Genomic DNA, 25,135 nt, shown 5'->3' on the forward strand with positions numbered 1-25,135 from the left:
ACAGCTATTCTGAATGCTGTGTGTAGTTCTTCTCGAGAGCGTGTAAACATGAATGTTGCGTTCCTGTTTTGTTTACACATCTCCGGAGAGGGAAATAAAAATGAGAAACAGAATTTTCGTACAAAGATTTTAGTACCCATTTCTCAAATAATTTTTAAGATTTATACCTCTGAGAGATTACATTAGGTATATAGTATTCTGTTTATTACTCTAAGTTTAATCACTGTAGAATACTAACAAATGTTGGCACAGGTAATAAAACTTCGTAGCGCACAGCGGTATCAAAGTCTTGAAACCAAGCACACAATACCAATTACAGTTGCCAAAGTTATTTCAAGTGAAAAGTAAACAACGAAAGGGAGCAAAAAGAGCAATGGCCGACCACAGCTTTTATCGAATGGAAACTGATTTAAAAGTAGATCGCGACGTTTAGTTTTAAAACGGAAAGTTGTGTCGGTCGAGCATTAGCATTTAGTACCCGCGGGGCCGATAGATGGCGCCCGCGGCCCGGAGAGCCGACACTCATGTTTATTTATCAGACCCTCGAAAGGACGCCATTGATACGGATAGCTTAAAGAATTTGCATCACTAATTTGCCGCTTAAAAAGCCTACGCTTCAATGGAAATTTCATCGCATCAATTGCGATACAATCCTCCTGAAAGGTTTTCAGGTGGGCTATTTACCAAAACGTATTAGGGGACCCTTTTATAAATAAAATACATGCTTTATTTTGCCACTTTACGAGCATTTATTAACATAAGTACCCATTTAATTAGAAAACTTCCAAACTTTTGAAGCTTTTTTAAGCTTCATAATAAATTATATGTATATATTTCAATATACAACATATACACATATTTACACAATGTTATTTTCATGCCCCGAACAAGCAGTCGATTAGCAACAATAGTCGCAAATTTCACCAGCTACAGACATTACTACGTCATTAACACCCTTTTGCACAATACGCTTCACACTCTAAACAAAACAATTCGAATTGGCTAAATGCAAACGTAGCTCGACCACTAAACAATGAGGCTCCCCCGCACCCCGCACCCCGCCCCCGCGCCCGCGCCCCCGGTCCAGTCAGTGGAACGAGCGGCACACGTCCAGCAGATGTCATATCATGGCGTGTTCAGCCGCAGCAGTTATCTGCCTCGCGGTGACAGTGACTGCTGCTTCCGTGAGCTACCCACAATGGCTACCCTATTCACCGCCACCTAGTTACCGCTCCTTCATTCACGATCATTTGTAAAGTTCCTTTTGCTCCAGTTCCATCAATATTATCGGTAGTGTTTACTTGTAGTGGAGTCTTCGCTTTGTCGCGAGAGCCACAATGTGTGTCAGCTGTCAGACGCTGACGCGCGGTGAATGGGCGGTGTCGTGGCGGTGTCGGAAGCGCCGGCCGAGACGTTTGACAGGTTATTAAATATAGTTTTGTGCGGGAATGAGATGTCTCTGTATCGGAGTGTCGGATGCAGGCCGCTGTATGGGTTTGGTTTCGAGAGAGAAATTAAATTCCTTGTGTACCTATAACAAAGTTGGTGATAGCAGAACTCTAGACCAAGTATCAAATAAATCAATTAAAGAATTTTACAGCAGTCGGGAGGCAAATATCGAATTTCATGGTAGTTAATTAGCATTCCTATAAAGGAAGCAACTATTAAAATATACACAGAACACAGCTTGAAGCAGAGTAACTTTTCTCATAGCTGTACATTCTGTACAAACAGACAAGTTCATAATTATTTGTTATCCGCGCGGCTGAGGCACAACAGGCGGTAGAACGTAACGGAACACGATTCAGAACCGCGCGACATTCAATTCTGTTAGGTGTTTTAATGCAGTTATAATGTGTCTGTTGCGTGCTCTCGTTGTTTAGCACCGCTAGCCGGGTTGAGCTCGGGTTTTCAAATAAAAATTAAAATATTATTTTTGCAGCTCAGTCGGGTTTTCGATTCAGTAATTTTGAGCGTAATGAGTTTATGTGCTGCTTAATGCGCAGTGTTGGGTTTGTTTTGTTCTGTGCTTGTTAAACTGTTTGCTTTTTCTTTTCTGCGACACATTTAAAATTTTAGAGATAACAATGATTTTAACTTTAGAATTATCAGGCTGGAAATGACTATAATACATAGTAAAGTTATTTTAATTAAACTGTATCATTAATTTAAATACTAAGTTAATTGTATATAGAGTATCCTGAAATTGCTATAGTAAGCCTAAAAGGGGTGACTCAGCTCGTCATTAGAAACCACAACCGTTCTAGGATTGTTGGAAATTCGTAAAAACATACGAAAATCTCATATTATCAATAAGTTTTGGTTTACTATACCACTTCTATTTCTTATATAAGTTTTTATTTCTAAGCCAATGAAAACAAGAAACAATTATTGTGATAGCCACCTATAGATCAAAGGCATTTGTTAGCAACCATGATGTATTGAATTACATCTATCCATCTGGTGATCATTCTATTATTTGTTAAATGATCGATGCCGGAGAGTGGTGTAATGGCGATGTGTCGATCGCGAGCAAATTTCTTTTACACCCGCCCGGTGGAATCCCGAAGGCGTATTTCATTACTGTTATCTAATTTGGCGGAAAATCAAATCTTTGGACGAGATTACCCCGCGGCCCGGCCGGCCGGCCGCTCGCGACACAAATTTAGTGGAATCGAATGGAAATTCGTTTGCTCGGAAGGTGTCACGGGATGTGTCGTGTACGTTAAGTTGACACGCATATTAATACGATGTTTTGTGAATACGTTACCCTCATTAAGTTGGTCAAGTAAAATTGTTATTTACCTATTTCTTGGTGTAAAATAAAGAGTACTCAAATAGATAATCTATAATATTTTTAAAAGATATTCAGTTACTTTAATTGCAGAAGTTGTTAACAAACCACCAATAAAATAAACCAGTGATTCGGCCGACAATAGTCGGCTCGGCAGCCACAGCTCTTGGCAGAACAACGAGGAAAGAAACCGCAAAGTTTCCGAGTGAATCGGCGGGAAATTTCATTACTTACTTCCGATTTTCGCGTCGCTTTTGACTCTCGCAAAAAGGCTAAGGACGGTTCCGCGGCTTCCACGGAATTAATTGAAGTTTTCGCGTGAAAATAACTAACTAATTAGCGGCAGTTCTGGAGTGGACCGCGCGGTCGCGGCGCGGGGGGCAGCGGGGGGTGCAGCGGGGAGCGGGGCGCGGGGGGGTTGCAGCAGAACATTTCCACGGAAGAATTTGAATTCCTCCAAACCTACAATCAGGATTTCTGGCCACCAAAATTGTTACCTAGAAATTGTAATTGGTTTTGGGTAATCTCACTTTTGTTTATTTATGTTGCCCAGGATTTTTCAGTGGTTCCGACGCTATCCGGCGCCCCTCAATGAATCGCCGCCTCCGTGGCTTGGATTTTTGGGAAAAATACACGTAGGTAACTTCAGCATCAAATATGGTGAGGTCGTCACAATTTCCCCGTTTTAAGGATGAGATGGAGCCGCGCGGGGTAATCTCGGCATTATTACAAACCTCCCGCGCCGCCGCCGCCGCCGCCGCCGCCCGATACAGGCCTCATTATCTTCAACTTATAATAATCTACTTCTTTAATAAATCTACTTTTTAAAATATTTTGCGCCCAAATATTTTTGTGCGTTGTATTTTTATTGCTATAGTAAATCGTTTGCCAAACTTCATTGTACCAAAGGTAAGTGCGTTTTAATTACTAACTCTACATTAAAGTGTTCTAATACCGAAAAGCAACTCGGCATTAGGCAAGATACGAAAGCAAGCTGCTTGCTGTTACTGGAATAAATAACAGCAAAACTCTATCACTTTTTATCTTTTAAATAGGTACCTTTCCAAGTTAGCGAACAAGAAAGCGAAAAAATCTAAAACATAAAAAGGATAACCTCTCGGCGGTGATAAAGCACAATGTCTTCGTCATAATAATGGTTAAACTTATTACCCTCTCATTTTCTTAGCATTTGACGGACACATTAACTCCGCCGGGCGCTCGGAAAATTGCATAGAAGATTAAAAATTTACGCGAATAAAAGAAAGCGAAGGTACAAAAAAGTTTTATTATAAAGTTCGTGTGTTCCCCAGTGTTTTTTTGTGGTGAGTGAATAGTGGTGCGGTAGATTAATTAGTATTTTAATTACATTTTGCTGTTGTGTAATGTTAGTTGGTTTTTGTCGAAAATAACAAAATTTGTCCAATTATCCTGTCTACTTAGTTACTGAAAATTACATGCCACCTCGCAGATATCAGATTGCCTTGACTAACAATGTTAAAATAAAACGTTGTAAATTTTAATAACAAATACATTACTGAACCTGAAATACTGAGTGCTTTCATTATACATTTTTTCTTTTGTAACAACACCGACCTCGCCTAATGACAACATTACCCAAGCAACTTGAAATGGACCACTTTTTCCGCAAATTAAATGCGAAAAGAAAATGCTTTTAAAGTTAGCAGCTGCATGGAGCAGTGCAGGTACAGCTGATGTTCTGGAAATTTCCAGCGATTATAAGTTTTAAATAGAAATCTCCGGGTGTCCTGGGAAATCTAGCTGAGTCTAGCGGCTGAGTGAAATATCCTATCTAATATTAAACATATCTTATACCCCAGGTAGTCAGATTAGCTTGCTATGTACACCACTACTTTGGTAAAGAGGAAAAAAGGTATGTACGTATTTTTATTTTAATGCAAAGTAAGACATTACTGTAGGGAAATAACGACTTTTCGAGCAAACCTCAGGAACATACCTACGCAATGATTATTATATATTTACATACTTATGTGTACCTACAGATATATGTATTTCATAATGATGATGATTCAAAATGATGAGCCAACCAGCTAGAAAGCCTGAAAGAGTACATTGCCAGTACTGATTGTAACAACACAAAATATAATATCTTATTACCAAATACATAGAAAAAGCGGTCTCATATGTAGGTAATATTAATAACATGATGCAAGTACCTAACACGGTTACCATCATTTGCGTAATAAATATAACTTGTGTTTTTTAAACAAAGTTACAAGAGAGACGGTTTAAATTTAACAACTTCTTTGTGGGTAAATATTTACAAAACATATCTCATTAAAAGAAATTACTTATGTTCATAACAATAGCGGATTTGCTAAGCAAGGCTTTTTATTTTTATACAAAAATTACTTACATAGACCAATTAATTTATGTAAATGTTGTGTAAGTAAAAAGCAACGTAATAAATTGCAATTACACGTTTTATGGCAATTAACCAGGCGGTGGTGTTCAGTACCGGATGTTGCTGCGGCGCGGGGTTTCCGCAGAGTTACAAAATCAAAAATACAATAACTCAGTGTGGCTGCTGATGCCAACCGGTTTACGCTTAGCTGAACTGTGGAGATTTTGGTGGATTTTGGGTTTTAAAATGTAGAGTTTATACTAATTTCAAAGTCAATTAATTACTAGGTAAATCAGTATGGGAGTATGTACCTGAAAGTAACGAATTGACGGATAAATCTGCTGTTTATTTACTACACAGCTAGTCTTGGACATGGGGCATATCAACAAATCCCTATAACAAAGACGCATGTTGCAAACAAAATAGAAGGTCCAAATTTAGCCCCGCAACGCCACATAGAACCCTGTCGCACTAATGCTATGCTCTGTACACACTTGCTTTATTTCCCCTCCAGTGACAAAGTTGCTGCGACAAAGTACGCTTTAGTGGTGCTATGGGCATCTTCGCACAACTTTGACCATAACGAACTTTGTACTAGGTAGTTTATGTACGCGAGGTAATGCACAGTGTTCCAGTATCATGTGGCCGTTATTTGGTTTGTGCGGTCGGTAATGTGCGTCTAGTTAGTTTTGAATTACATTACTCATAACATTATTTATAACCACAGGTTCGATCAAAAAGCAATTTGTTTTAATACAGAAATATCATTATTTTATTTATTACGTATTAACTACTAAAGAACCAACTCCAAAAATCTATATTATTATATAGTAGTTGATATTAATTCCATCCTTTTGAGCCATTATAATCATATAAAGTAAAAAAGCCTTGATTTATAGGTATCATAATTACTTATTATGATAAATTATACAATAACCAATGCATGATTATGAAAATTATATAGGTACCTAGTATGTAGACTTACCTGTAATTTACAGAAGTTGAAGACGAGATAAATCTGAAACAAGGAAAATACGACTTATTAATTATTTTAGTTATACTTCAATAGTTTGAGTTCATTCGTTACAGCCATAGAGTAATATTTATGTTACAGCTAAATAGTGTATTGGAGGAAAAAACATGTTTTTTATATGGAAATTACGACCTACATATACCGACATAGTTTTTTAATTTAAAAATGAAATTTTACAGGATAAGTAAATAATTATAACATATCATGTAGGTAATGTACCTACTCAAAGTTAACAGACTGATTATTACATTTTTCCTCTGAATCCTGCCGCTCTCCGTGTCTCAGGTCCCGGAGCCTCATATTCTTTGTCAAAACAAAAGCGGGGCCTTTCAGGCCACTAAGAGGCACTCGAGGCGCCAAATCAGGTTAGCCGACAGCACGGCGGCTGACAGTTAACCCTCAATCGGCGTGGAGTGGCCGCTTTATTGGTGCGAGCGCAAACACTCCCCGCTTGCCCGCCATTACCGCCGCTAAGTGTTAAGTGTTAACTGTAAGGATTATTAGATTATTATTGTGTGCGGTGTCAGGATTTTTTGGGATGTTTAAACAGATAAAGATAAGATAAAAAAGATAAAAATTCATTTATTGTAAACATGGGTAGATAAAAATGGTGTTACATAAATATTAGTTCTCCATGCTTTGTACTATACAGTACGTACAATTTTTACACTATAGAATTCATGCAAATTTATATAAATTAAGTTCAAACTGAGATAACATAATAATAGCAATATAATAATCAAATAGTCATACAATAATAGTCATTCATTTATATGTATAATAAATTTATAATATGTCATTTATATATTCATTAATTGTATAATAACATTTTTTTTGGAGAATAGAGTTCAGTTCGTTTTTAAATTTAATAAGGTCAAGACATCTTATATTGTTGGGCAGTTTGTTGTATAGCTTAGGGCCCATACACACAATACTCTTAGTTAAGAGCGTAGTGTTATAGCGCTCAGTGAACAGCCTGTCTCTGTTACGACCTTGTCTTAAAGTGACATCGTTCATTGTTTTAAATAAATTTGAATTAGTTTTTACAAATAGTAGCAACTCGTAAATGTATAGGCAAGGAAATGTTAGTAAACTGTTCTCGATAAAGTAAGGTCGACATGAATCAGTGCTTCTTAAATTAAACATTGCTCGAATGCACTGTTTTTGAGCTTTGAATACCTTATCTTTATCTGTGGAGTTGCCCCAGAATATAACTCCATATCGTAATATTGAAGCTGCGTTACCATGATAAGCAGTTAAGAGTGTTTTTCGGTTTGTGGTGCGTGAAAGTTTGTGAAGGGCGTACGCAGCTTTACTCATTCTCTTACATACATGATCTAAATGGAATTTCCAGGACAGATTGCTGTCAATCAATAGACCCAGAAAACGAGTGACGTTAGTGGTTTCAACCACCTTTCCCTCATAGCTTACATTTATACGATCTGGTAGTATTCTTTGATAAAAATGCATAAGTTTAGTTTTCTCCAGGTTTATTAAAAGATTATTACTTGTAAGCCAGTTTATAACTGTTGCAAGTGAGTCATTTACTTCATTTTCATAAGATAGAGGATCATTGCATTCTATGAGAAGTGTACTATCATCTGCGAATAGCACCATTGGAAATTTTGTGTGAAGGGGTAGGTCATTAATATATAAAATGAATAATAGAGGCCCTAAGACACTACCTTGGGGTACACCACGGCTGTTTATCCTCTGTAAAGATCTATAGGTAGTTTCACATTTAGTGTCTAAACTTATTTTGGTTATTTCTACCAGTTGGAATCTTTCGCTTAAATAAGATTCAATAAGCTTATGTATATTCCCACGAATTCCATAAGAATGTAGTTTTCTAAGTAAAGATTTATGGTCGACTAAGTCAAACGCCTTAGTCATGTCCATAAACATTGCACAGCAGGGTTTTTTGTTGTCAATGTTAATCAATGTTTGATGAAGAAATTTAAAGATGGCCATATTTATTGTTGTATTTTTCCGAAAACCGTATTGTTCATTTACAAGGATATTAAATTTGACGAGATACTGGTAAATAGAATTATTAATATATTTTTCGAGAATTTTTGAGAAAATTGATAATAAGGCAATAGGACGATAATATTTAATATATTCTTTGTTATTCTTTTTGTGGATGGGGACAATGACAGTGGTTTTGAGTCTCGTAGGAAATACACCCATTGTCATACATAGATTCATTATGTGGCTTAATGGGAATGATATTGATTCAGCTACCGTTTTTATGACCTTAGTCGTAACTTCATCATGACCTACGCTATTAGTGTTTTTTAACTCTTTTATTATCTTTAAAATGTCAGTGGGGATGGATGGTGTCATGAAAAAAGTATGATTTACATTGTCTAGTAGGTTAGGTTTAATGTCATTAGAGGATAATTTAGGTTCGTCAATAAAATAGTTATTAAAAGCATTAGCAATGTCAGTTGGGTCAGTAATAATATGAGAATTAATGTCAATTTTTGATATAGGCTCTTTAATGTTATTAAATTTTGAGTTTTTTATGATTTGCCACATAGCTTTGGACTTTGAATCAGCAGTTTCAATGAGATAGCCGTTTTGGGCTCGCTGTGTCAACTGAATTACTTTTTTAAATCTATTTGAGTATGTCCTAAGTTTATTTTTATTTTCAGATGTTTTATTATATTGATATGTCCTAAGCAATTCCCTTTTTCTTTTACTACATTTTTTTATACCCATAGATATCCACTTAGGAGTTATCCTGAGAGAAACTTTTATTTTTTTCAAAGGGAAACACAGTTTATATAAGAGAGTGAAAAGCTCTATAAAGCTAGTATAGGCAGCGTTGGGATCGTCGCAGTCATAGACATCAGAAAATGAAATACTTTCCACATAAGATTTAAATTTTATTAGATTTTCATCACTGTAGTCACGACGTTGAATGAACCAGGATTTTAGTGAGTATGACTTTTTGACTGGAAATTTAAGCAGTTGAGCAGTGTGATCAGAGAGACCAAAATTAAGTACTTCACCATTACAGCCATTGGCATTGTGAGCAAAATTATCGAGGCATGTTTTACTGATGAGTCTTGTTGGTTCTCTTATTTCTAGTTTTAAATTAAATCTTAATAGTAAATTTTCAAAATATTTAGATTGATTATCATTACTTAATATGTCAATGTTAAAATCGCCGCACATTATATTTTTTTTATTGGACCTGGATAGTTTTAACAGTAAAATTTCTAATTTTTCGTAAAATTCAGTCAATTTTGCTGTATTTTTTGTGGGTGTTCTGTACAAACATATAATAATGATTTTGTGTTGTAACAGTTCAATTGCACAACACTCAAATATGCCTTGAACAGAACTACAGTTAACTTCAGTAAGGACTTTATAGTCATGACCTTTTCTAACTAATATACAGCTACCTCCTCTTTTTTTCTTACGGGAATAACTAGTTGCGAGTTTAAAGTTTGGGATGTTCAAGAATTCTTCCGTTTCTTCAATCATAAAGTGCTCGGTAATACAAATCAAATCAATATTTTTGTTGGAGTCGGAAAGTTCTTGCAGATGTACAGTTAATAAATCAGATTTTTTAATTAGAGAAGCTATGTTTTGGTGTAGTACATATATATGTTTATAAGCGAAAAAAATTCGAGGGTCTTTCTGAGTTGTTATCTTGTATTTTTTCCTGCTTTCCGATGGTTGTACATCGATCGAGTTCTGAAGTTCTTTTATTATGGACTTAATATTTAGAAATATATTTTCTATACCATGTTAGTTTATTCTACCAGTACGTTGTGAAAACATGGTGTAAGTGAGGTCAGAGTTTGAGTCAAAAACTAATGCATATTTATGAGTAAGTACGTCAAGGCCCATGAGGTTGTTAAACACTTCGACCCTGCAGTTATACAGGCCAGCTCCACAGATATAGGTCGGTAAGCAAATAATAAAGTTTGTGTGATCCAGTTTACGTATTTTCTCTCTTATCATAGTCACAAGCTCAATATAGTTATTGGTACGCAAAAAATCCGATTCGCCAATTAATATAATACAATAGTCAGATAGTGTGAAGTCTTTTAATTTATTGTCAATATTTTCTAATAATAATTCTAGGTTTGCGTTAGTGTTCCTATAGTTGCAGTAAGAGAAGGAGGTCGAGCCGAAGTGATCTTCTAAAATTTTTAGGCTATCACTTGGTGTGCTGCTGCTCAAGAAGCAAAGTTTGGTCTTCTTTTGGATTGATGTCGATGGGCCATCATTGCTATTGCTATTTTCCAAAATTTTACCCACTTTCTGCGTTGGTTGTGGTGTTGTAGTGGTTTTGGCAGGAGATATTCGGTTTTGATGAGGTCCAGCACTTTGAGGAGTTTACTTTGTGCAGGTTTGAGATGTTATATTAGGTATACATACTAACACTATTTAAGGGATGATCGAAGGCACCCTTAGGAATACATAAATTAAGTTTAACCAAGGCCCGCGGGTAAACAGCTAAGAAGTGGTAATCAGGGATTAAAACGGTCGAAATTGGGACGAAAACTATGCATTTTAAAGAACCATGTACTTATGTAGTTATTTAATTTACCAGTAGATTCTTTTGAAATAAATAAATTAAACCAAGTTATAGATACAAATAAATGAATCCTTGTTTGCGCTGTTTCTTTGAATTAACTGAAACGAATGGATGCCATTATCGGATAACACGGCAGCAGCTAGTCTTTAACTGAAGTTGTCTATAGGGCTGGGCAAAATATTTGTATACTATTTTAAGCAACGTTTAAAATTTCAAATAAAACAAACTATTCTTGGTTTATTTTATTAACTAGGTACTTATGTCTATCTGTCCGTTATTAGTCTTTTTACCATGTCGGTAACACTAGGGTTTGTATCCGTGATATCATTAACAGTAGAAGTAGTATTAGTAGAGAGTCAAGAGACCCCATCTGCATGCCAGCAGGAGAATAGCATCCCTGCAAGTGGCCGGAACTCGAGACTGTATCGACGTCGACAGCGACTGAGACCCGCCCCGGGGTATTTGGGAAACTCAAAATAGAAATCATACACTAGCGAGCAATTAAAAAGTTCCACAAAAAAAATCGACACCAAATTCCCTAAATTTTTTTGCATTTAATTAAGAATTTCATAAAAAAATCAACATTGTAGCCGGCGTCATCGTTAAGCTAGTATTTTCCGTTTAGGAGTAATTTGGTGCTATTGTCACTGGAACACTTTCATTGCTCGTGAGTGTAGTACATCGACGCTCGAGCGACACAAGTGAGCAGCGATAGTCTCGGCCGAACAGCAATGGAACCGTCTATCTCTCCGCAATAAGGCGCCTCCTGAAGCGGGATCATTTATACGAATCCTCGCGTTAACTTTTAACAGTGTTCTACCTCTTTTAATCTTTGCCAAGTCCGATTTTGTTGAGTTTCACTGTTGGAAGTAGTTGAACTAATGTTTAGAGGGGTAAATTGAGCTGCCAATGTAAGTAATGGACCTATTGCCTAGTTTATACCTACCTGGAACAGTGAAGAAAGTGGTAAGTATGTTGTATGACTGCGTTTTGTTTCATTAGGTATACATGCAATATTTTCATGGATATCTTCCTCAGCCTCAGCCAATAATTGTCCCACATTAAAGTTGTACCCAATTTTAATTTTACATAAGTAGTATACATGCTACCGATGTTGGTAAACGATTAAAGGTTTTGTTCAATTCAATTCATCATTTATTGCTAATAACTAAATACTTAATACTACGTAATAAATTTCTTATTTATATTTATAAATACATAAAATAAACCCTGTTAGAAGTATTTTTGTGTTTATTTTTAATGATTCGATTTGTAAGTGTCAGTTAAATGAACTACACCACCTCACGCTTCATTACCGGCCGGCGTCGATGGCCTCATTTGCAAAAACACACAGAAATGGATCCGTCAGCGAATATTGGATCGTGCGCGTTGTAAATTGAAACCTTAGCGGCGGAATAAAAACATATTCATGGCGATAATTAATTTGTGCCCTCGCCCGGCGGTGAGGGTATTACTAAAATTTAATTGGAATTTTGATTAAGCACTATCGCGCGCCCACAGCCTGCCTGTCTACGGACATCATGTTCACTATTTTGGTTCGATACTTAAGAACATACTATTTTCATCGTTACAACGTGTGCAAAGGAAACTCCCCGAGTGATGTATCAACTTATATTCGTCCGGCGCATCCTGGGCATTTATGGACTGCCGCTATTCTGACTGGCTAATCCTTTCGCCACTTTTTAAACCCTAGACTAGCTCTAGTGTTTATCATCGACACGCTAAGAAGAAAACTATTGGAACAACTTACTACAGCTAAATGTTACAATTATTTTCCGGACGTCAGTTATTTAGCGTGGATAAATACAGCGTTCATTGTCTTCGCCCCAGCCCGCCGCCGCGCCGGCTGCCTCGCTGTCTCTGTCCGACACTTCAGTACTCTCAAGTTAATTTAAATGTTGCAAATGCTATGCAGAGCCAGGACAACAAAAGTGAAGTGTGTTATTTGGTTTGACGCGTGTTTGTGTGTGCTTCTAATCGTATAAAATTGACGGATAACAATGAATGTATAAACGACTACTTATGTAATTAAAATTTTGCAAAATAAAGTGTCTTTTGCTTTAACAAAACAGTTTTAGGTTTTCATTGTAGCAGAGCTCACGTTTAGTCAGTTTTGTATAAACTTATATCATATTTCCGCCAGCTACACTATTAGGGCACGTAGTTTCTGTAACTTTGTTCGTAAAATCTGAAACTAGTGAGAAAGCCGCTTCATTTCAATATGCGTTCACTTTCAGCCGCCGCCGACTGAAACAATTACTGAGAGCGATAAACTGAGCACACACGCCCGCGAGGAGGACTATTCGAGACAACTTGCCAATAAACATAATGACAAATTTAATGATAATGTTAAGTTATGTAGGTACCTATGTACACTTATGTACCAATGTACTGTAATGAGGACACAAATTACTAATAGTATCATGCTTTTTATTCATAGAAGTTGTGCACAAAACAACTCGTCGACCAGTTTCTTGCTCCTTTCCTTATCGTTATCGTGACCGAGTCCATGAGTTAGGATTCATGCTTATATTGAATTACATAATTGAATAAAATATTATGCCTAAAAACTTTTTATTTTACTATAACTACCTTTTTTAATTTTATTATTGCGATTCGATTGCATTGCATATTAGTCGTGGTACAGAATACCGTGAGAGGTCGTTTGCTTAACAAGTGACGACGACGACGACTGCAACTGCTCCCGTACATCGGGGCTAGTCTAGCTTCACAAAATACGAAGTTTTAGAGAACGGTAATGCCATAGGAACATTGTCAACGAGAAATAGTCGATACTTCGTATTCCGTCAAGCAAGAGTGACCTCCCGGGCCTTCGCGAGAGGAGCCAAAATATCGCACTACTTTTATGATCCACAACTTTAACGTTTAAAGTTCTCTACATTCCAGCGATACAGTACGTATAAGTACAAGCGTGTCTCGCGGTTGTTAGTTATACGATGAGAAACTAATTTAATCAAAGATCAAAGTACATATACGACAGTTGGACAATGTAATAAAATCAATCTACTTGTTTATGTAAAGTTACCACGGGATATTTCATTCAAATTAACCCGTGAACAAACATCATCATTTTATTCAGCAGTATTTTTACAACCGTAAGCTAACCGTAAAATAACTTTTCTATATCCGACATCGGTCGGGGAGCGCGCGGATAATAAATATGCAAATTCGAGGACTCGCTGCTTGTAGCAAAAACGTTTACAAATATGAAATATGCCAATTGATACTTTTTATCGAGCACCAAATTAGGTTGGAGGGAGGTAGTCGCTGCGTTTCACAATCAACTAATCATAATAATCATTAAATTTACTGTAAAGTAAACATCTGTAGATGGAAACATGAAACACTTAAGTGAAACTCTCAGTAACAGTATTGCAAATTTTTATTTCGCTTAATTTTCAAGTAGTTTCACCTAGTATAAAAAACTAGCTGTTCCCGCGCGCTTTGCTTCGCCTTAAAAAGTTTTCCCGTGGGAATTCCGGGATAAAAAGTAGCCTATGTTCTTTCCCAGGGTCTAGACCGTATGTATACCAAATTTCATTCAAATCCGTTCAGTAGTTTTGGCGTGAAAGAGTAACAGACAGACAGACAGACAGACACAGTTACTTTCGCATTTATAATATTAGTTAGGATTAGGATAACAGTAGAAAAGGAGGTAAATCAACACCTTTTTAAATCAATCCATCAGCATTGTTAACATAAAACGATTTGATAGACATTTTAGTTGTATTATAAACATTATTATTTACCAATTTATAGGTACGACCAAATTAAGTTTCAATATTTGAGATGAGATGTCTCTGGAGTTTTTCAGATCCAAAATAGTATTTTTATGTAGTAAAATCAAATAGGAACACAAACAATATACCTATGGAGTAACACGAAAAAAAGTGTACCTACTGTTGGCATGTGGCGTTACAGATAATTGATGATCGACACGACTCATATATTTTGCGATTCCGATAAATTTTGGGTACTTATTTATTCACATTGAAATGTAATCATGAGATTTATAAAGTTTGATCCATAAATGTTGTGTTTGTGTTTGAATACATTTTACGAGTTTGTTTTTTTTACAAATGAATACGATCATATTAATCGCACGTCGTATTATTTAACTGCAAAACAAACTTTAATATTATTTTTCTTACAACGAATCATGAATTATTATAAGACCCATGATTATTTTAGTTGCATGTAGGTAGTTACTTATGTTTACTTGAACTTAATTATAACGACAACCATTTTTTTACTTCAGCAAATAAGTTGTAAAGTAAGTATCTTATTCCCAGCTTTATAAGAACAGAAGATTTTATTTGACTGAGAGTAAACAGGTTATGACCTAGCATACCTTCAGAAGAATCTCTGAGAGCGGGCAATTTGATTATCTTAAACGCAAACATCGGAACAGAAACATGCTCGGAATTCCGGAACAACCTATAAAAACAACAAACGAATTCTTCAGAGAATGTTCCAGCAAAAACATAAACTTCAAATGTGCATTAAAGCTAACGCTCATCGGATTCGTTTCATTTTACTGCGAGCACCGGACTCTGGACTCAGGACTCAGGACTCAGGACTCGGAGTCAGGACTTTCACCTTTTACTTTTAAAAAGAAAAACAACTTTAGTTACTCGAAGCGCAATCTCTTCGCGCTAGACATTTGTTCCACTTCAGCTGGAATTCATGGGTTGTTTAAGTTGATATTTGTTTGATGCATTAAGTTGGTCTGGGATGGGGTGCTAGAGGGAGTTGAAGGGAAGGATTGATAGAAGTGATGTGAACAGAGAAGTGACGAGCGAACGGTAGTGATATTAAATGTTAAAGTGAATTTTATCTGTGCGAGGCGCTGCCTAGTCGTGGGCTGTGGTTCTTTTGGTAGGTACCTATTTAGATTTCTAAAGATACCTTTATAGTACTCTTGTGTAGCAATATTCATCTGCTGTAGTCTGTACAAAGAACCAAACCCGAGCGTTCTCTTTGTGGCTCGAAGTTGGTTTTTGTTGTTGTAAGAAACATTGAATCAGTTTTATAAAAGCGGTTGAAGAGGAATGTGGTTTTCTTTTTCTAACAGATTTATTTTAACTGCAAATATGCGGTTCAAGTTTTCCTTTAGTATTAAATGTTGAAATGCCTTTTTAAAATAAATTACAGGTAAGACAGTAAAAATACAGGTTAGAATTACGTAAGTTATTTTTTCGTCGGCTGCTAGTATACTGAACCCTATACATTTCGGTGGAGTGGTATTAAGGTTTAAATTACTGTTTTACTGATGTATGAGCTTTAGAGGATTTAACTCTGAAAACAAACTGAATGAAAACAACTGAGGTTATAAAATATAGTATACTTTGCCCGAAAATCCTAACATTCACAAACATGGTATATTTTTGAGTGAATGTTCGATGCCATGAGGTAGCGACTACGCGCCCAGGCCGGGCCACGTCACTGTAGCTGCAGCACGAGGCATGAAACCACGCAGTCTGTTTGCTAAATAAATAGCAAAAAAACATTCGGAATTCCGCTCAAACTATGCGGTTGATTGATTCTCGCAAATCGCTATGTGCAGTCAACAATTTTATGTTTCGCATTGTTTGTTTGCGCTACCGAGAAATTACCGGAATAATATACTACGTGTTTATTATAGCGCACCCTCTTTATCCGATTACCAACAAAAGCGTATTTTACGTTTCTAACTTTATTGATGTGATCACTAACGAATATTAATAATTATTCTATTTGAATCTGTTTTATAACCCAAACTATAGAACAAAGCTGTTCCCGTCTCCATAACAAAGTACTTTGGAACAGACATTAATTTTAAATGGCTCTTACTTATTGTTTTACTGCCCGTAAACAAAAACAGGTAATAAATCTTAAATCCACTGAAGGCAATCCGATAGGAGAGTAAGTAAATATGATAAAAGTTAGATCTTACTCGAGCAGCTCAGGTGCACATTAAGGCTGACAAAGTGTAAGCCGCGGCCGCCTCACCAAATTGAATTTAAAAAATATCACCGACCGGAGCCCCCGCCTGGCTAGCGGCCAACAGACAATGCGGCCTCCTTGTATATTAATTTCAAAGAGATACTTACATTTTTGTAAGTACCGAATGTGGCTACGTCCCTCTCTAGCGCACCGGGAGCTCCAAAAAAGATGTATTCTATCATACAATACAGTAAAATACCCAATTTTAAGAAGAAACTGCTTGTTTGTACATAAGTGTAAGCTTATAAGCTATGCACCTAACTTCTGTTCTTGTTATTTTGCAAATATTTAAAAACGGTTTTTATGCAAATATTTAAAAGCAAATTAATGGAATTAACCATTGTAGCCAGTTTGCATAGTTTTGTACCGAATGAATTACTTAATTATTCAGTTTAAATACTATATAAAATTTTCACTAAAAGTATTCCGTCGTACTGAATACCATCCATAAGCTAAAAGTATTCATCAATGTTTTGAACTAAACAATATGCGATTCTCATGAAGAGAAAGTTCGTGCGCCCGAGCCCAGTGCAGAGTACGTGAGACCAAATAAATACACCTGAAAACGGGGAATAGAGAGAAGTGCAGTATTACTAAATAATTATTCACGATTTGTTTTCTTATTCTTGAGCGTTCATCAATTATTTGGTCATTCAGGCTTAAGAATTTAATATTTAAGTTCTTATTGATAAGTACATAAGAAACTGATAAAACTCCAACCTGTGAAAAACTGATATGAAAAAGACAAGAACGTATCTGTTAGTCGATGTCCGGAACAAACAAATAAACAGAGCGCGGCGACTCGCGACCACTCGGTCAAACTCTTTGCCCTCACACACATACACACACATATACACACACACACGCGCGCGCACACACACACACATATCTGTTATACGTAAGTACACCTCTATTCCTATAACACGAAATGTCTGAAATTTTAATAATACACAGACAATGCGAAGACCGAAGGTAGATAAAAGTTTGGAAAATCCTATTTATTTATGTGAGCTTTTTTGCAAGTCTGCTCCTGGGTTTAGGAACTGCAGTTCTCAACAATTGTTGAAGCTTAATATTATATAAAAATACACAATATTTTGGAATAGGCACTCTATATTTACAAATCAGAATAGTTCACATACAAGTAGCTAGTGGAACGAAGTACATATATACATATAAATAAGCTAAGTACTATAAAATGGTCGATACAAACCATAATTTGTAAAAAGAACACAGTGTGATGAAATAAAATACAAATAACAGAGCACTGGCATGCATATAAGATAATTGAATTTTCAAAGAAATATAAAACCAAGCGAAATTTCACATAAAAACAAAACAATGTCCTTGAAACCATAACCAAAAACTCGTCCTGACACTGCACTGACGCGGCGAGGCTGTAGCGGGAATAATACAGCCAGTAAGTGCCCCGTTAAAGTCGGTTTACTCAAGACAGATGTAGGCTGATATAAAAATTGCCCCTGGAAAGTGTCCAGCAGGCTTACTCGTGAAATTTTCTTCCAATAAAAAATACACTTTGCTTCATTTAAAACTGAAAATGTTATACAAACCGAAACAAAGAGGCGATTTGGCTAACTATGATGGACACTGTGAATCATTATAATCATAATTAGCTAAAGCATTTTGGAAGATGTTATGTGTTTGTTAAGTATAATAGACTTGTATAACAAATTACTTGTTCAGATAACTTATATAAAAGACATGGTAAAACAAGCCATTAATAGGCAGTCAAAATTAACAAAACAAAAACATTTACTTGGGCTGAAACCTATGTATAGAGAAAACTCTTAATTTGTGCTAACTTTTTTACCGATCCCGAGTGTGATCGTGTTGGAGCGTGCCCCGGGGGCGGCCATATTTTTGGGATTCAATTAAGAGGCTCCTCCGGGTTCGGTTCCTTGTCTAATGCACGCCGGAGGGTGTACCTACTGTGTACATTACAATTTTACCTGCCTTTATTTCAATTTAATGATTTATTCCGTCGCTAATGTTTTGTTTACACGTGTCTCGGAGCCTCGACGAGGCTTCGCGTTACAAGGTGCTTCTTAATGTATGTCTACATCTACACAATGTGAGTGTGTTTTTCACTTCACACGTTCGGGTAATGTTATTTTATAGGAAGATTTTATGAACACTTCTGTTAGTACATAGGTAATTTTAGGGCGTGTAATAAGACCCAAGCCAACATCTAACCCAGACGGGGGCTTGAGACCATCTCACTGCCGTTATGAATTTTTTGAATGGAAAAATATCATATAGCTAGAGATAATAGTAAAAACAACAAAGTGTAAAATAGACAGCTAATTACAAGTTTAGTTTCCACAATGTATAAAACAAAATATTGCAATTTTTCCTATTAAGTACTACTTAAATTATGTACCACTTTATAATGAATAAATAAAGTAAATTAACTACTCTAATAATGCAATGTCCTGTTAATAGCAGAATTAGCAGCCTACGTTCACATTCACACAAATAAACATGAACAAATGAACATGCTGTAACTTTGCTACGAGAATGTTCGTAGCGCGCTACGAACTGCTACGAAATGCTACGACGCTGTCCGTAGCAACCTGATTTCTACAAGATTTGTCCGTTTAACAAGTGAAAAAAGGTAGCAACACTAAACTGAGAGCCCACAAACAACTACTGATAACTGTTATAACCATAGACTTAGTATACAGGGTGTTGCAAAAAGGGTATACTAAGCCGAAACCTACATGTGCAGCATGGTATATCTAAGCCTGAAACTGAAATCAGAATTTGAAAATTAGCGAAAAAAAAAAATCATTTTCTATAGAAACTTTGTTGGTCACGTGACTTTTAACTATGGGAAAATAATTTTTTTTTTCGCGAATTTTGACCTACATGCTGCACATGTAGGTTTCGGCTTAATATACCAATTTTGCAACACCCTGTATACTAGCGTATAGTTATATTATATACATACTAGCGTATAGTTATATTATATATGTACGCTAGTATATACTAAGTCTATGGTTATTACAGACTACTGTGACAAGTTATTTTGATCTTGTTTATTTAATTTCTTTATCTTGTTATTGATCGAGTAGGCCATACTCAAACACCCATTTTGGAGCTTACCTCAGGATGTTTTCCTTCACCCACTGACATGGTCATATTTTATTTAAAACGGTCATAGATCAATGAGGGAACAAATAGGGGGCTGCGAATGAATACTCCAAAACGAATCAACCTACTTAATAGTCACAATCTAACAAAGAGAAGTGAGAAGGAGACTAATTCCCTCTCGAGGAGAGATTTGTTTTAGATCCAACGAGATGATCATTAAAGAGAGGTTTTGATTAAAAGTTTTCATTAAAACAAATTGAATAGGTTTGCCGTTGTGTTTGACATAATTAAATATTCTCAATGAAATGGAATGAATCGACTTATTTACGTCTGTGGAATACCAGTTCTATCAATATTAAATACTATTTCATCCCTATTAGGTATATAAAATAAACGTAATAGTCATTTTATCTGTTTCCACTTAAGGCAAAAAGGGCCATAATTTAATGTCGGAATCAAAGTAGTATTACGTTAAGACCCCTGAAGTAGCGAAGGAAAAGCAATTATGGCTTAGTCGGCTACATTACATATTGGGGAAGAGATCTAATATTTATATTCCATCACCTCAGGTAATATCGGTTTATTGCCTCTACTGGCGACGGTCGCTGTAATAACGAGGCCATTTTTAAGTTTTCTCCTTAAATTGACAACTAATTTCGGGTTAAGTGAAAATAAATGTTCAGATTACGGTTATGGTAATGTTGGGAATCCGTTTAGGGGAGCGGAGGCGAGCCACGGCGGTGCCGGCGCGGGTCGAGCCGTGAGGTATTAGTTATGGAAATGTGGTGCGTGCTATCATCATAATATTATTATATACCTGCTATGAGTTTGATGTAAGTAAAGGTTTTACTTCCTATCCTATTGGTACAAATTCTAAGTATTGCAAGAATGGTGATTAGTTAACTGAGCAACAATTTATATACGTTTTTATCTAGGTGCATTATGATGGCGGGAAGCGCGGCGCGGGGCGCGGGGTGCGGGGTGCGGGGCGCGGGGTGCGGGTGCGGGATTGCCATCCGCCGCTCATTACCGAGCGGGGCCGATATCCCGCCGCACGTGACTAAAGGAAATTGAAATCTCTATCGGTTAATCGAAATATTGAATGCATATTTTAAATATAGAACTCTGGAGTGAGCACATTTTAGAATGGGGGCTTTGTGTGCCCTGCTCGTGTGGGTTTTTAATGAGATTTTCAGCTTTTATTTCAAAATTCAATTCAATTCAAAATTCAAAATGTTTATTTGCGATAAATAGGAACATGCATACATTAACCGTGATTGGTGCCTCCTTTTAAGCAGAGCCTGTGACAGGAAGCACCGCTCTTCCTTAGCTTACAGTTAGTGCAAATAAGCAATTAAACAGCATTTAGGTACTTAACTATGTAGCTTACCAAATGTAAAAGAGAAAAAACATGAGACAACTATACTTAAAATTAAATCTAATCTAATTAAATTTAGACAGTTTAGGTATTGTAGGTAAGTATATAGGTAACAGTTTAATATTTTAAGCCAAAATACCTAGATACTGGAGAAAAATACTGGAGAAAGAAACTATAATAATAGATATAAGTGAAACAGAAATATGTATATATGGTTACTTATGAATTAAAAAAAATATTTATGTTTAGTGCCTTACAAGTGTTTGCGTCTGAGTGCCTGTGTGTGTGTGTGTGCGTGTGTGTGAGCGTGTGTGTGTGTGTGTGTGTGTGTGTGTGTGTGCGTGCGTGTGTGTGTGTGGGTGTATGTGTATGTGTGTGTGTGTCATTTGATGTTTATGTTACATATTCGAGTAGTGCCTCAGTTTCTTCATAATTCTTATTCTCAAGCCATGTACATAGTATATGTTTGACTTCATATAAGGGTTTGTCATATATTTCAGTATCTTTATTTATCTTATTATAGATATATGCTGAGCGTTTGTTAAACTGTATGCTCGCAAAAGTTGTATTAGTAGCGGGAATACGTACTGCTTTATCTTTCCTTCTTTTTTTGGTGATATTAATATCAAAAGGCAATGTTTTATGTACTTTGAGAACAGTAGATATTATATAAAGTTTTCTTACGGAAGGGAGTTTACAAGTTTCGTAAAGTAGGTTAGTAGGAAAAAGTTTATTTTTGAAGTACATTACCTTAATAAGTCTTCGTTGTGCACGTTCTAAGTCCAGGAATCGTGTTTTGGCTGCTCCACCCCATATACTTATACAATACAACAGTATGGATTGAACTAGTGAAACATAAATTTCCTTCAGCAAGTTTCTACCTGATGAGCCTAAACCTTCTAATGAGTTTGGTATCACATGCCTTAAAGTTGCAAAAATCCATATGAGTTTTCTCACACGCATGATAACATGTTCGAGATGTGGGTACCAAGAAAGTCGCTGATCCAAGTAGACACCTAGGTATTTGGTCTGGGTAACCTTCTGAATAGTTGGGCAATCACAGTTATTTTTGTTTATGCAGTTGTGTATTTTAATTTCAAAGTCATTCGGTTGAGTGTTTTGGTAAATACTAAAACATATATAGTTTGTTTTGTTAGTATTTAAAGTTAAATAATTATACTGTAGCCATTTCGCTATTTCTTCCAGACCATTCTCAGCATAATCCCTCACCACACCCCAGGACTTACCAGTAAACACTATGGCCGTATCGTCGGCGTATGAAAAGATTTTAGCGTTTTTGATGTGCATGTTACATAGGTCATTAATATAAATAAGGAAAAGCGTAGGACCAAGAACGCTTCCTTGTGGTACGCCATGTGATACGTATTCATCAGAACTACTGTATTCGCCTAGTTTCACTCTTTGCCTTCTACTAGACAGGTAGTCTCTGAGGAGACTAAGCGGTTCACCCCTGATGCCAAATTTTTCAAGTTTGTGTACAAGGATGTCGAGAGAGACAGTATCGAACGCTTTTTTTAGATCTAAGAAGACTGATAGGCATTTATTGTGTTTATCAAGTTCGTCAACTACATGTGAGGTTAGTGAAGACACTGCATCTTCCGTTGATCTCCCCTGTCTGAATCCGAACTGAGAAGGTGATAATAAATTAAATTTGTTCATATAACTAAGAAGCCTTACATTAATTAGTTTTTCTAGTATTTTTGATATAACGGTTAAAACTGAAATAGGACGGTAGTTACCGATACTGTCCTTGTCGCCACCCTTGTACACAGGTGTGACAATGGCCTGTTTAAGAGGGGTAGGGAAGACTCCTTTATCAAAGCAAAGGTTGGCAAAGTGAGTGATCACTGGAATGATCTCTAATTTACTATATTTTAGAAAACTAGTGGGTATATCATCCCAACCAGGTGCACTATTGGATTTAAGACTGGACAAAATACTACTCACTTCATCTTGACTTGTGTGCAGGAGAACGAAGGAATTAGGCTGGTTTGGCAAATTTTGTAGATAAGTATTTTGCTCATTTCGTATAGGATGGATCTGGTGAGCAAGTTCCTTACCAATATTCACAAAGAAATTGTTGATTAGATTTGCTGAATTGGTTGGGGTAGAATCAATGTTAAATAATTCTGTTGGGAGATCATTAGATTTTCTGGTATATGTAATATTTTTAATAGTTTTCCATAATTGTTTATTATTATTTATAGATTTAGCCAGTAGTTCTTTCTCATAATTTCTTTTAAGCTTTTTTATGAGGTTGTTGCAGTAGTTTCTATACCTTATATAAATTAAATTATCTAGTTCAGTGAAACTATTTTTACGATATTGTTTTTGTAATTTATTACGGTGTCTAATGCAGCGAAGAATACCCGGTGTTATCCATGGTTTAATAGTACGGTTTTTTTTAGATATAGGGGTGACTGTAGTGTTATCTTTTAATGATTCATTTAGTTTATAAATTAGGTCGTCAATTAACTTTTCAGGGTCATTACAATGCAGCAGTAGTGCTAGGTTTTTATTTTTTAATTGTTTTAATGCTTCCTCGTAGTTAGTAGTTATTTTAGATTTTTTAATAGTATTGTATTTTTTTTGTTTCGACAGAACAAGGAGTACAGTATAATGGTCAGTTGTGGTGGTGTTGAGTACCGCAATTTTTGCTGAGAATTTAATTTTACTAGTTTTGAGCATAACATGATCCAGACAGTTTGTTTCTCTGGTGGGTATTGTGTGTCCTGCTAAAATTCCGTGCGTAGATAACATATTTAAATAACTAATACGGTTTTTGCGCTCATAATAAAGTTCAACAGATTTCAAAGTTATATTAATATTAATATCGCCCGTAATAATAATGTTTTTGTTTTTACTAGTGCTGCATTGAGATTCAAGGTGAGTATTTAGAGAGTTAATAAAGCTGTCAGCATTTGCTTCAGAAGGGGACCTGTAAATACACAAGACAGTATTGCCCAATATGTCAAGTTGGAGACAGGATGCTTGTATTAATTTAATTTCTTTAACTTTATGTTTAAGTGTATTTTTGACGTATACTACGACACCATCATTTTGATTTAATTGACAGGAGGTAAAATAAGACTGATAGTTAGAAAGCTGAGGTAAAAGTTTATTATCGTTAAGTCTACACTCTGTTAATATTATTACATCCGTTTCAAACTTCAAAACAGCCAAAGTAAGCAGAAAGTTATCAAAATTACAGTAAATGCTTCTTATGTTTTGAGAGATTAAAGTGAAATCGCACTTTTTAATACATAATTGATTTTTAAGCTCATTGACATCACACTCGAAAGAGTGAGCTATCTCTAAGTCATCAATTTCGTGTATGGTATGTATTGTATCACTCATGAACAAGGTATGTAAGAATAAAGCATGTCACAAGGAAAATTGAGTGTACTTTTAGTAGTATTAAGTGGTAGTAATTATGTATGAGGCCGGATAGTAAGTTATGTGTGTGTGATTCTGAAGCATTGTTTTGTTTGTTTGTGTGTATGTGTATATGTGTTTGTGTGTGTATGGTATGGGTAAAATGACGCAGAGGGCTAGATTGTTGTGTGTAAAGTGTGGAAAAGTGTATGTTGTCTTGTAAGAGGCACATATTTTTACATAAAAGCAAGGGCAGGTATTGTAAATAGACACAGGGTATAACGAGTACACTATTATCGGTATCGAGTAACAATATTAAAGACTCCATATCAAAACAGCAATTGAGGTTTAATAGTCATGGTTCTTGTAATAGATGGTGTATCAATTCCTCGTTCCTAATAAAGATAACTTGCGAATTATCGGTCCTCCTCACATAGACCTTGCCATAGGCC

At 36.0% G+C, this 25,135-nt stretch overlaps 1 protein-coding gene across 1 annotated transcript in view; it reads right to left on the reverse strand.

Annotated features, from left to right (window-relative positions):
* Positions 1 to 25,135, reverse strand: part of LOC105395354 (poly(rC)-binding protein 3) — a 172,293-nt gene that overhangs the window by 47,958 nt on the left and 99,200 nt on the right. Inside the window, exon 4 of the mRNA XM_048623138.1 lies at positions 6,163 to 6,195. The gene's annotated coding sequence lies outside the window, so the exon portion shown is untranslated. The remainder of the gene's footprint in view (positions 1 to 6,162; positions 6,196 to 25,135) is intronic.

The sequence above is a fragment of the Plutella xylostella genome, chromosome 9 (genome assembly GCF_932276165.1).
Source record: "Plutella xylostella chromosome 9, ilPluXylo3.1, whole genome shotgun sequence".
Taxonomy (NCBI): Eukaryota; Metazoa; Arthropoda; class Insecta; order Lepidoptera; family Plutellidae; genus Plutella; species Plutella xylostella.